Source organism: Polyodon spathula, chromosome 2, assembly GCF_017654505.1.
Source record: "Polyodon spathula isolate WHYD16114869_AA chromosome 2, ASM1765450v1, whole genome shotgun sequence".
Classification (NCBI taxonomy): domain Eukaryota; kingdom Metazoa; phylum Chordata; class Actinopteri; order Acipenseriformes; family Polyodontidae; genus Polyodon; species Polyodon spathula.
The window spans coordinates 33838237-33852742 of NC_054535.1; the positions used below are offsets into that span (position 1 = coordinate 33838237).

At 37.0% G+C, this 14506-nt stretch overlaps 1 protein-coding gene across 6 annotated transcripts in view; it reads left to right on the top strand.

Moving 5' to 3' along the window:
* The window catches only part of LOC121295509 (calcium/calmodulin-dependent protein kinase type II subunit delta), a 132178-nt gene that overhangs the window by 55225 nt on the left and 62447 nt on the right, over positions 1-14506 (top strand). The gene's annotated exons all lie outside the window — the stretch shown is intronic.

The window sequence follows — 14506 nt, forward strand, 5'->3', positions numbered from 1 at the left end:
GCAGTCACTGTGCGGTATTTTCCGTCATGCCTGTGCGTGGTAACCATTAATTTTCCAGACCAAACTTAGGCACTTTTATGGTTTATAGACTTGAGAATTGCATTCTAAAAAAAAGCTGTTATATTCAATGTGATTGGTGTTGCACTTTATATTTCATTATGGAGAAAAAAATATATATTCTTCCGATTGTGGAGCTGCCATATAAAAATATGAGAAACGTTATCCGTGTTATCTGTCTGTGGTAATTACACAGCCTATATTGTTTTTATACAGTTCTACGGTTATGCACCAATACAGTGCTGTGAACCTGGTTTGTATTTTCTGCACTCCTAAAGGATAGTTTATACACTACAGGGTGGTCCGTCAGCCCCGTTGAAACTCATTCATTTGTGTTTGTGGGTTGCTTTGAGCTCCCTAAGAGAGATTCAGATAAAAACAAGCCCAGCATAAAGCTAATTTGGTATGAATCATATGCAAAGTTTGAAATAGGTGAGTACACCGTACACAACATTGTAGGAACCTGTTAATTACAAGATGATATTTCCTAACTTTTTTACTTTATTTTCAATATCCCAATCAATAACAAGGAGGAAGTGTCTCCAAACTGAATTAGATAACTTATCTGAGCACTTTATGCAGGCTTTTTTTTTTTCTTTGCTGATCACAGCTGGGCATGAGGCTTGTTAAACTGTGTATGCCTTTATTGCTTTGTACAACAGAAATCACATTTGCGTGATAATTAAATCTCACTGTTGTTAATGATCATTTTAATTAACATTCAAACATCTGTTGGAAGATATAACACAAAATGATGCAATATGGATCACAGACATAAAAAAAGCTTCAGTCCTAGGCAGTAAAGTGCAAAAGCATTAGGAATAATAATAATAATATAATAATAATAATAATAATAATAATAATAATAATAATAATAATAATAATAATAATAATAATAATAATCTATTTTTATGTAGCGCCTTTCATAGTGGACCACTATCACAAAGCGCTTTACAAAATTCAAGACTAGTGTGTGAACTTGGCATCATTTGCAGAGTCACTTACAACATCTCACCCAAAAGACGGAGCCAAGGCAGTTAAGTGACCTGCTCAGAGTTAGACAAGCTAGTGGCTGAGGTGGGATTTGAACCGGGGAACCTCCTGGTTACAAGCCCATATCTTTAACCACTGGACCACACAGTGAGGTTAATGGGTCAGTGTTTTTGTTAGTTTACCAGAAAATCCAGCAGATAATATATACAATAGCAGCAGAATTATACAGATAGATAGATAGATAGATAGATATCTTTATCTTTTTTGGGAGGGTCTGTGTCACAGCATTTACACACCAAGACGAATCGTGCATTTGATGTAAATACAGATCTACTTACGTTACATTTCAGTTTTAAAGAAAGCAGGTCAGGGTCCGACGAGAACTGTTTTCTGCTTGGGTGCATCACAGTGGTGGCCTGCCTGAAGAATTAACATATTTTGAAGCTCAGGATTCAACACATGTTGACATAGGATAATATTATACATTTATGGTCGCACAGAATTGCATAAAACTCCCAGTGGTTATCTGCTGTTATACAACAAGTTTTGAGAGACCTAGCGTTACATTACTTTTTCATATTCTACACTGCTGAGTAACATCTTATATATTTACCTTGCATTTGTTAAACTCCAACATCTGAATGACTGGGTGAAAATGATGCCATGTTGCTAAGCAGACGCTTGATCTATGAAAAGTAATTTTCCGCATTCAGTTGTTTTAATTTAGGTTTAAACATTTATTTTCAATACATTGTATTTGTTTCATAAAAATAATATTCCATGAACAGTCATGGAGTGCTGTGGTTATTTAATTAATGAAAATACATGAACAATTTTCTTAACTCCTTTGTTGGTTTGTGGGTTATCCAGCTATCATCGTTTGTGGAATAACTACAGTATTCTAGGGATATCTATATCTTTATGTTTTATGTGTCCTTAACAGGATATTTTTTTTATTTTTTACCAAGCAGCATCGACCACAGCTTGTCCTCTGCTATAGAATGCCACCCTTTATATAATATGAGGTGTGTCATTTTTCTTCAGGGATCAGTTTTACACCTAGAGTCATTCTGTCATCCTTAGCTGAGTGACTAAAATCTTGACGATATATACCATATTTCTTCTTTCACTACTTGTCATCCTTTATCATGTAGAATCACACTACTACCTTTGGACTCAAATCAGATGTTACCCTGATCTGGTGATAATTTGCAAGAGTTTCTCCAGGGCCCATAGTCCACAATATCCAGCATCTTTCCCTCAACAGGTTAATATGTTGTCGAATACCATAAAAAATCCAAAAATAAAAACTTTTGCTACAGGTGCAGAGGGATACAAGGGAAACAAGACTCCCTGCATCTGAAATAATAATAATAATAATAGCTCTTCCGTCTGGTCAGCTTAGACATCCTGGCACCAGACTTGATTACCATCAAAGGCATAATTAGCTGTGCAAAGATTTAACATCAGGAGATTTAGTAACACTAAGATGCCACATAGAAACAAACAGGTTATTTTTGGAAGCTTTCAAAATAACTCTGTGGAATTTGAGAAGTCAGCCCTGTACTGTTCATTTCAATCACATTGATTTAAATACCTTAATGTTTGACCTGTTTGTAATTGAAATACCCTCAGTGCATGCTGATATTTTAGTATGACCTATTGGCAACGGGTGTCCGTTCCCTGCAGAATGTGGCTGCATTTGGCGTGTGGGTGGAAAAGTCTATTGGATTTTGTTTGTCATAATCCTCCTGCGAGTCTACTTTGTTGATATCAGTTTACAGGAAGGAGGGAAGGAAAAAAAAGGGTTGACGTTTTAACATATAATTCTTTATATACTGTATATTTTTCATTGATTGGTAATTAAAGTAAAAACCCTTAAGTGAGCTTGGCAAATCTTTAGGCAGATACTGCCACTTCAAGAACAAATCTTTGTTGCTATTTCTCACTCGCTCTCCCTACAAGTAGGCTAAATCTATCCACAATTGTTGATATGTATGTGTACAATACCATCTGTCATATCCGATTGAATTGGTGCCAGGGGTTCATCGGATTTGTGTGCTGCTGCTTGAGTTTGCATGAGCATCTTGTACTTCATTGGATCCAGGCATCTCAATGGTCAGCTGTGAATATACTTCATACCGTAGCTAGAAAATGGATCATAGAAATGACAGGACAGCTTATAGCCTGCCTGGGACTTGCCAGAAACACGTGACCAATAAGTCTGGCTTTTCAGTTAGTAGAAACCACTCATTTACCTACCTGGCACCTGAATTTTTGGAAGCTAAATCTATATAATAGATATTTAGAGACAAGTGGCTAAACTTCACATGTCAAGTCTCACAGCGTAATTTGCACATTCACGTTTTTGAAGAGCTACAAGTCAATCCGGCATCATGTGTCTCTCTGTGTCTGGAGAGAGTCGGGATGCTTTATATAGTTGGCAGTGCCTAGTTGGGATACTGATAATCGGGATTTCTGCTAAAATGGGATACAACTCTGAGAGACGGTTCTTCCCAATGTTATTTATGTTGTTTAATTGGGACGTCACTTTGTTTAATTGGGATACAGTATTTTCAAATGATGAATAAATATCGTTTTTCAGAGCAAGACAGGTTCGTGTAGCGCATTGTAGGGAGTACATGATTACGCTGTGACTTTTGCGTAACCCATGTTAAATACTTGAAGGAGGTGGTGTCTCCTGTGGTTTCTCAGGCTGCTGTTGCAAAGAAAGTTGGTGTGTCAACATAGCAGGTGTCTCGCCTTGTGATAAGATGTAATTTCATTCTTTTTCATTTCATGTAGAAGTAAAAAAAAAAAAAAAAAAAAGTGATTTAATTTTGTTTAGGATTAAAAAAGAAAGGATTTATATTTTAAATTCTGTATTTAACAGTTAATTATAATGTGATGTGATTTTTTTTTCTTCTTTTGACCTAAGGTGGTCTCAAGTGCCTCTCGTTTAATTGGGACAGATGCTTATTCGGGATAGTTTTACTTCTCTTGAGGCGTCCTGATAAAGAGTTGTCGACTGTATTGCTATAGCAAGGCGATCAATAAGGAATACAATATTATCGCTTCTTATATATATATATATATATTTGTATACTCACACGCACACACACACACTGTAGTCTGCGTGTATAGTAACACCTCCTAAGTGATCACTTCGCCTAAGGTGTGCTGAGGGGTGTGCTCTTAGCCAGAGACTACTGTATTGTGTGTATGCATCATAAATATGTTTATTTAATTCACAGCCATATTGTTTGTGGTCAATAAAGCAAATAAGAGTAATTGTTGTTTTTGTTTTTATTGTAATACCAAGTTTGTGTATAGTAGTTTAAAGTAAAGTTACAGTTAATAGGTTAGCACAAAAGTATGTCCAGTCTATATTGAAAGTGCTCATGGCTTCTGGAGCACTGGTTCTGGTGGGAATTCAAATGTTATTTCCTAGTGGAATCCAAATGAAGCAGTCCTCACTTTATAATATGTACCATACGTTTTCCAGCCCAAAGAGATGTCACTTACTCAGAAGTATTATCCAGGATGCAGTTCATCTCAAATGAAAAATGTAATGAAAAAGAAACACATTTTAGCAGGGCTGTTGTCAATGTTGTTTTTCAAAGCAACCCCAGACCTCTTTGATCATTAGTTACACCAATTTAAGTGTGGTAAATAGGTCATCTTACATTGTCTAAAAAAAAAAATAATAATAATAAATAAAATGGTAAGGGTGAGAATAATTCTGTTCAATTGCATATAAGAGTATGATCTCAAACAGAGAAAGGCGAGTAGACTCAGGTTTTGACAAGGCCTGAATAGACATGGAGGCTTTGTGTTTGCGCAGTGCTGCAGGTTGACATGTCTACTCAGTGGCCTGGCACATCACTTTGGGAAGGGTTGTTTTTACAGGCCCAGGTAAAAGTGGGAGCTCCTTTATTCTTACTGCCTAGACATCACGTGTTCTTTGGACAGCTAAGTGGAACAGTTTATTCACTTTTGGTTTGGAGCCACGCAAGCCTTTTTTGCTCTAATTTAAGGCAGTAACTAATGTAACATTTAGACTAATATATATTAGTCTAAATATTACATTAGTTACTGTATTATATATATATATATATATACACACAACTTTATTTATATATAGATATATATATATAGGAGGGGGGGCATTTGTCACCCATTTTCTGGGAATGATAAATGACTAGGATTTGCTGAGTAGATAATTATTCCCTTCATAACAGAAGTGGCACCCCACATGTTACACATTTACTATTGCTAACGCAGAATGACTGGGTGGGATGTTTGTTCTACCCCAGAAAATAAGTTTCTGAAATTTAAATGAAATACAGGGACATTTAGCAGTCACTGTTAATAATACCCCATCCTATCCAGCAGTTTAAAGTTAAAACAATGTGCTACTATACTTGAAAGGTTTGATGCAGTTCCACATTTTTTTAATTTTTTTTTTTAAACCAGCTGCAATACCAGGAACATTATAGAGACCAAACTGAAAACCCCAGACTTTCTTATGTTGTTGTAAAAGATTGCCCTGTGGCCAATGTAATTCAAAATATTATTAGCTGTTCTGCCTGGTTGCAGTGCTTGTCTGCAGACTGCATACTGTTAGAAATGGTGAATGTCTCCATTTGGCTGGGAAATCAAGGCTGGGAAAACCAATACATTTTAATTTCATTCATTTTCCCCTGCTGGGGATGGATGTTCTTGATGGAGGAGGTTTAGTGTACAGCTATGGCCAAAAGCTTGAGTTTTGCATCACCTTGAATGTTAGGATTATTATTATTATTATTATTATTATTATTATTATTATTATTATTATTTATTATTATTATTATTATTATGTATTTCTTAGACCCCCTTATCCAGGGCAACTTACAGTTGTTACAAAATATCACATTACAGATAAAAGCAGTTATAAAATACAATAAAATGAGTAGTACATAGGAGCAATTTCAAATAAGAGAAAATATTTTAAAAAATACAGCAAATAATTACGTTTGAGAGCGATTTGGACTAAGAGCAGTAAACTTAAAAGTATTTGGTTATAAGAATAAATTATGCAAAAGAACGACATAAAATAAGAGCAATTACAAAAAAACATGAATACGGTTACCTTTAAGAGATAAATCAAGTACAAGATACAGAATGTATAATTATGCTTGAGAGCAGTAGTAGAATATAGGAAAGTGTGGAACACTTAAGTGCAAGTACTGATATGGTTACGTGCCATATAGTCCAGTATAGTCGAGAGAGTTGTGAGGCTTACTGATGCTGTCTGAACAGGTGTGTTTTGAGGAGGCACCAGAAGGTTGTCAGGGACTGAGCAGTCCTGATATCCGTGGGCAGGTCGTTCCACCACTGAGGGGCAAGGGTGGAGAAATAGCGGGCTCTGCAGGTGGGGGGAGTGGAGGGGAGGATACAGCTAATCTGCCGGTGGCAGAGGAGTGGAGAGGGCGAGAAATAATAGTCTGGAGACGGGAGGGGGCAGAAGGAATGAGCCACCGATAGGCGAGTACAAGAGGTTTAAATTGGATGCACATGGCAAAGGGAGCCATTGAAGTAGAGTGGGAGAAACAAGGATGGGAAAAGACATGGCGAGCAGCAGTTTTGGATGAGCTGGAGCGGAAGGATAGCGGAACAGGGAGGCCAGCCAGGAGGGAGTTGCAGTAGCCAAGGCAGGACAGTACCACGGCCTGAACTAGGAGCTCTGTGGAGTAGTCATGAGGAAGTGGCAAATTCTGTGTATGTTGCTGAGGAAAAAGCGACAGCAGTGTGCCAGAGAAGAGAAGTGCTGAGAGTAGGAGAGGGAGGGGTCGAGGGTGACACAGAGGTTCTTGGTGGATGAGGAGGGAGAGAAAGTGGTGTATTCAAGAGGAATAGAGGTAGAGAGATCAGTGTGGGGGAGGAACAGTGAGGGAAGAAAAGGAGGTCTGATTTGGAGAGGTTGAGTTTAAAATGTGAGTGCATCCAGGAGGAGATGGCCGAGAGAGAGGTAGATATGGGAGGAGATGTGGGAGTCAGAGTGGGGAAAGGAGAGGAAGATCTGGGTATCACCAGCATAGAAATTATATGAGAAGCCATTGGAAGAGATGAGGGGACTCAGGGAGCAGGTGTAGTGAGAAAACAGGAGGGGTCCCTGAACTGAGCCTTGGGGGATGTCAACTGATTGGAGGGGGTCGAGCAGAGAATGTTTTGACAGGATAGCAGAGAGCTGGCTATGTACCGGTCGCTCGAGTGTTTTAGAGAGGAAAGGGAGAAGGGAAACAGAATGATAGTGCAGTGTTAAATGTCACATTTTTCCATTTGTCATTTAGTATATGGAAAACTACAAAGCGGTATGTAGTTCAATATGTCAACGCATCATTATTCAGCAGGTTTCATTCTACTTTATGAAGCCAAATTAGTTAATTCGATATACTTTTGGCCATAGCTGTACAATATTTAAACCTTTTGAAAAAGATGAAATTGAGCCATTTTTTACATGAAAGGGCTTTTGCTGTTGAAGGCAGTGCAAGCTTAATTCTTCATTTAATTCATCCAAATCTCTCCTTTCACTCCCCCAAAAACCTAATATCCTAAACAGCAGTGTTCCTCTGCAGATTAGATTAATGCTGCTGTTCATTTTTGCCACCTACGCATGAGATGCCAAATAATGATCGAGCAAGTGGTGTGCTTTTAAAAGACTGTAATTAACAGGTAACTAATGGCAGCAATTACTGTGGAGACATGAGACGTGGGTTTTGACAGGGGGGCTGTTGCTTATGTGTAAGGCTATGATTTTTGGCACAGTAATTTTTCTACATTTCACGGGCGAGTTGTGGCATAAAACAAAAACAAGAATTCACAGAAAGGTCACCAAATAATGTAGGTTTAGCTACATCAACACACACAACAGCTTTCAAACAGTACACCGAAACCAGTAATACAAAGACTATTGCTTTCGACTACTGACAAGTTTAAATGTTACTTTCGAGTACAAAACTTATGGTACATACTTCAGGCAGATATAATTTTCTGATCAGTGACGAGGGTCTGTGTGACAAGTCGGAATTTGTCATCTGCAGTCTTGCGACGTGTGTCTTTTTTAGAAAAGCTTCCAGCCTTAACAGATTGTTAACCTTTCTCCTGTCCTTATAAAATATCTCTCACTGTCACATACCCGCATCTCTCCAATTAATGTTTGAAATTCTCCCTTTCGGGTTCTCTGTTGGTTGAGAGGATGGATGTAGCAACGACCTCGCTTTTTGATTTTATTTTTTTTAAAACCTCTTGTATAGGAGGTACATACTCGGTACATCTATTTTAATGTCCATTTATCCAATTTCGTGAATGCAATCTGTATTTAAAGTATAAATAGGGTGACCAGATTTTCAAAGCTCGAAACCGGGACACATTGTTAAATAATTGATAAGACTAATTAAACCATTTAAATATAGGCTATTTTAATGGTTATTTAAATAGCCATTCTCTCACTCTTAGTATTTTATTTTTAAGCAGTTACCTAATTTCAGTACACTCCCAGGTGTATAATTTGTGGCTAATTAGTTTAACTTGCCATATTGTGTTATATATATATTATATATATATATATATATATATATATATATATATATATATATATATATATATATATATATATATATATATATATATATGCATACATTTAATAATTAATAATAATAATAATAATAATCATCACCATCATCATAGTCATCATAATAATACATTAAATCATTAAAAATACATTACATTTTGGCTTCTTTCTTTCTTTCTTTCTTTCTTTCTTTCTTTCTTTTTCTTTCTTTCTTTCTTTCTTTCATCACTGTGCCAGACTCTCTTGACATTGTTGATGTGCTTGCAACCTCTCACTGCTCTGCCTAGTGTCCGGGCTAAAGCCTGCCAGAACTGAACATCTACGAAATTACCCTATTACACACCTATTACCCTATTAATTGTAGATTCATATTGAATAAATAAACTAAATGAAATCGCATGGCAAACTGAGGAATAGGCTCGTATGTCTGTAATCACTTTATAAAAATAATGTTCTTAATTACCCTAGTACCTTGCTTTTTATTTTATTTAGTTTTAACTGCAGGTGCCATAAACTAACAGCATTTGTTTACGTTATTTTGACAAAAGGTATTTTGAATTTGTCGTGCTACAGGAAGTGGCCAAAAACCAGGACTTTTTAAAGTTGTTGAGCAAAATGTCGGGACACCAGGATTTTTGATGGAAAACCGGGACATCTGGTCACCCTATGTATAAACAACATCTGCGACCACTTTGCACAGTAAAAACAGCTGCGAGTAAATAGTAAATATTTAGAGTTTTCCACGATTCTGAAACGGCATGTTTTAAAGAAAGCCTCTGTAAGTCGATAAACTTATGTTCTCCAATGCATTTGTTCTTCTGCCTTCACAGAAAACAGCTCTCACATTTATTTTTTTTGTATTTTAGCTGCCCCCCTTTTACATGATTGCTCGCTTAGCTATCTCATTCGCTGACCTACAGAGCTACATTTAAATTCGGCGTGCATACACAACAAAACAATTTGCAGATACTAGTAGATTTGTATTTTTAGTGCATGACATACTGCATTTTGTAAAGGAAATAAAGGAAACGCCTAATCAAATGTGTTTTTACATCCATTTCCAAGATTTCACTGACTATTCAAATTCACAATTTCCATGATGGCTGTGACAGAATCATAGCCTTACTTATGTGTGATAAATTATGAATATGAAAAGTAAATTTTTCAATTGTTATTTCTATCAACAAATAACCGGTAAGAAAAAGGTCGATGGGGGTGGGGGGTAATTTAAGCTCTATAATTAGGGGTCTACTTAAATTGCAGAGAATTTACATTTTTTTCCCAGGTAGGTTATGGAATATAATTATGATTGTGAGGCCATTTCTCAGACCTGTTTAAACATTAAATACACCTAAGTAAATAATATGTCAGAGCACTATAAAAGCTTAAAAGTAGTGGTGCTTGCTTCCTTACTAAAACAGAGTGCTGTCATTTGTTAAAGACAAGCATGCAACATACCCCAGCAGTTGCTGCTGACATTCTCTGTCTCTGTGGTGTGCAGACTTGCCCATGCATTGAGACTGCATGTTCTGCATCCACTGAATTGATTGGAAGTGTAAGGCAAAGCTTTGCTAAGTTATACAGTCCCAAAACTCAGTTACCCAAGGGCATTTGGCATTCTTTAATAAAGTCAATATATGCAGCACGTTTGTTGTCATGGTGTTGGTCAATGTTTGACCGAAACGTCTGACCTTTGCAGTTTTTGCACAGTATGCACATTGTGTTTTAGCCTGTCATTAATAAATACAGCCTGTTGTTTTTCATTGAGTTTAGTGTTGGTACACTTTTTTTTTTCCCTCGGTGTTAATCTGTTATGTGGCATGTTACCTGTTTGACCCATCCAGAAATGAATTGTACCAAGTCAAAAGAAAGAAAACATGCCTATTCAGGTCTAAAAGCAAAAATGGTTCTTCCAGACAAAATTTCATAGATCGGCTTATGAAAATATTTAGCTTTGCAGGACGAATTACATTTTAAGCATGCCTATTGTAATATATATACGCACACGCACACGCACACGCACACACATATATACATGGTATTTGGGTTTAAAAGATAAGAAAGTACTGAAACAGTATGATGGTTAACTGATGTTGATATATCAGTATATCACTGTCAAATGTAATAGGCTACGTGATGCATTTTGAAATACAGAATTCACAATCAAATGGCTGTGCTCCAAACCCCAAAGAGCATGGGAAAGTTTGTCACATCTGTAACTGCAAAAACAAAACTTAAAAATGAAACAACCTCACACTCAATATTTCCAGCTAGAAATGTCTTTATTGAGTCAGAATAAAATTCCAGACAACAGTTTGTGCAATATCAGAACTACATCAAATAATGGAGCATATATTTGTAGTCTTAACATGAACGACAACAACATAAAACAACAATATTTTTATCCTTCTTGCATCTTAAAGAAGTCATTCCATATCTCTCGTGTACCAAAGAAAAAAAAAAAAAACAACTGTACCACTGATGATGCCATGTTGCTGGTTTATTTTGAACTGTTTATTTTGTGGTTGTTAAGCCCCTTGCTAACCAAATGATGCATTGACTTCCTTGCATGTTCAAATGGGGTGGGGCAATGTTGGATTTCATTTTAATTACCCTAACAATGATTCTAAAATGATGTTTACTTACTAAATATCTTGGCATCTCTAAATGGATCAGCCATATTGCCTCCTCTTCAGAAAAAAATCCTACAAGTTGCAGTGGTATCCATGTGCTGAATGAACACTGCAGAACAACTGGGTGGTGGAAGTGTGGTACTCATTTTACCCCAATAATTAGTTTCTTCAACACAACTGCAATATACAGTACGGTATTTGTTTTTCAGTCTGGAAGAAACACAATTTGATATAGTACAGTATGCCATGGTGATCCATTAAAGACTTTGGGGGTGTCTGAGTTATTTATTTTTTCAGGCAGGTTGACTACAGTATTTTAATTCCCTTGAAGCGCTGGATAATTAATGTCCAGAGTAAGAAATTTATTGAGGAAAGTCTAGTGGCAAAGGGGTCACAGTCTCCCTTTTTCTGTGTTTGATTCGACAACACAGCCTCTGATGCGTCATATCCCAGTGGTGGAAGCAGTGAGTCAATTTCAGTACTAAAAATATCTGTTCTATAATTAGCAGCATGTTTGTAGTTTTAAATGTATTCAGTTCAGGAAGCATAATGTTCTAAGATGTTAGTAATATCAAGTAGTCTGCAGATATCTTCAGAATGTCTTTATAAAGTAAACCTCAGGTTTAAAAATTAATTTGCCTTTTTAGCTTCAGTACCACAATGTTTCCTTAAGAATTTTACAATGCAACTCTGATTTATAATGTCATATCCCAGTGGTTTACAGTCTCCCCATTTTTACAGTCTAACTGTGCATGCCTTAGCTGCCAATACATAGACAATTTCACTTAGAATTACTGTTTTTTTTTTTTTTTATTTATTTTGTACTGCACACCACAAACTAAAATATACAGAACAATTAAATCAAAGCATTAATATTGTACTGTTCTCATATACACACGTATTGCACAATATCACAAAGCAAATTAAATGTCTACTTGCTGAAGCAGCTTTTTAAACAATACACTAGCAAAAGTCACAGGGCAGTGACGTCAGCTCCCTAGCAACAAGCCTCCTATGTAATTGGAATGGATTCTTTCAATACAGCGGTTTGGGTATTTGAGAAAGGAGAGACAGATTCATGAAATTAATTGGAGACTTAAGTTGATGAGATGGAATTGCCCTCCGCAGTATGAATTAAAACAGTTTGCTCTGTTTTATACAAAAAATGAGAAAGCGGGTTACATAAAGGATTGGACCCTGACACCCCCAATTAAAATGAGAGAGTGGTTGTACAGTATTTGTTATTAGCCTATTTGTTTTCCTGTGGGTCTCTTGTTATATGGCGCCCCTCGATATATAGCTGATTTGTATTGGACCTCGACACCTACGATATATTGAGTGGGTGGTGTACTTGTACCATTTACAGTAAATATTAAATTATGACCAAATCTTGCATGTTAATTACATTTAAGACAAAAATACACTTGAGACTGGCATATATGGTTAAAGATGATGCATTTCTCAAAGTTTCCTTTTTTAATCAAGTAAACAACAGCAATTTAGAGATCTGTTACCATTTAGATCAGTTAAACAAAACTCATTTGAGTCTTTTTAGAAGCAGCCCCAGTGATTGATCACACCACAACAATGTGAGTGGTATTGTGAGAGAGACAGAATTATTCTTGGTGATACATCTCCCTCCCGACCTTTGAGGGCGCTGTGTAAAGTGCCCTGGACTGGATAGCCAGACAATTCATTCTCAGGGTTAGGCAGAAGTTGGTCATTTGGAAAGGGGGCGGAGCTCCCGTACATAAAATCATCGACCCGGAAGTCGGAACCAAAATTTTTTGCCTCAACGCTAAGCGCTGTGTTTGGCACAAGCCTAACACTGCACATCATCCTGAGAACACCTTCCCTATCGTGAAGCATGGTGGTGGCAGCATCATGCTATGGAGAAGCTTCTCTGTGTCAGGGCCTGGAAAGCTTGTGAAGATAGAGGGCAAAATGGATGCAGCAAAGTACAGAGAACTCCTGGAGGAAAACCTGCTGCAGTCTGCAAGAGACCTGGGACTGGGGAGAAGATTCATCTTCCAGCAGGACATAAAACATACATACGTACATACAGCGAAAGCCACACTGGATTGGCTTAAAAACAAAAAGGTCACTGTCCTGGAGTGGCCCAGTCAAAGCCCGGACCTCAATCCAATTGAGAATATGTGGAAAGAATTGAAAATTGCTGTTCACCTAAGGTCCCCATCCAACTTGACGGAGCTTGAGCAATTTTGCAAAGAAGAATTGGCAAAAATTGCTCTGTCCAGATGTACAAAGCTGGTAGAGATTTATCCAAATAGACTCATGGCTGTAATTGCTGCCAAAGGTGCCTCTACCAAATAGTGACTCAAGGGGGTGAATACTTATGCAATCAATTACAACAAAGCAATACACACTGCTGTATTGCTAGTTAACATTATTTGCTGTATCAGGGTAATCAGACCAATTGGATTATATAAATAAACACCATTGCACCTGGACAGTCATTGTCTGTCTGTTCATTAATCACTTCAGCACCTGCACACAGTTAAACACTTTGCCACAGGTATCCATTTAAGTACAAGTTTATTCGAGGATTCTATGGTACCAAAACCTGAGATTGTAAGCACTTTAAGAAGTGAAAATTAGGCTTTTACGACTGTGCAGTTAATTTGAAAAGGAGGACATCGTGTGATTAGGGTTAAGGTATTCCCTGTCCCCTAGCCAGCAACGACTTCCAATTATTGAGGCATTGCAATCACTGTGATATGAGCAAAATTTGAGATTTCCCCTGTGAGTATTACAGAACTCATCCTAACCTAGCCGCTGGCCACAAGACAAGAATCTTCGACATTAAGATGCACATGGTGTTCTCGTCCATCTGTCTCCATAAAGAACTGCCACTTAACTGTAATCCATGAGTGATAATGGAACATATTGATGCTATTCAGGTTGACGATAATGAAGATACAAAGCCTTTTTTTAAAGCCTGATTTCTTTTATATATATATGTGTGTGTGTGTGTGTGTGTGTGTGTGTGTGTGTGTATATATATATATATATACACACACACACATATATATGGTCGAATCTGCATTTACATTAAATAATAAAATAGGAATTGAAGTCAATGGCCAGAAAACAGAGGGTAAATAAGTATGTTGTGTTCCAGAAGAACACTCTGAAATTCTTAATTAAAACTTAAATGGACACTTAATCTTTTTTGAGATATAATAACTAA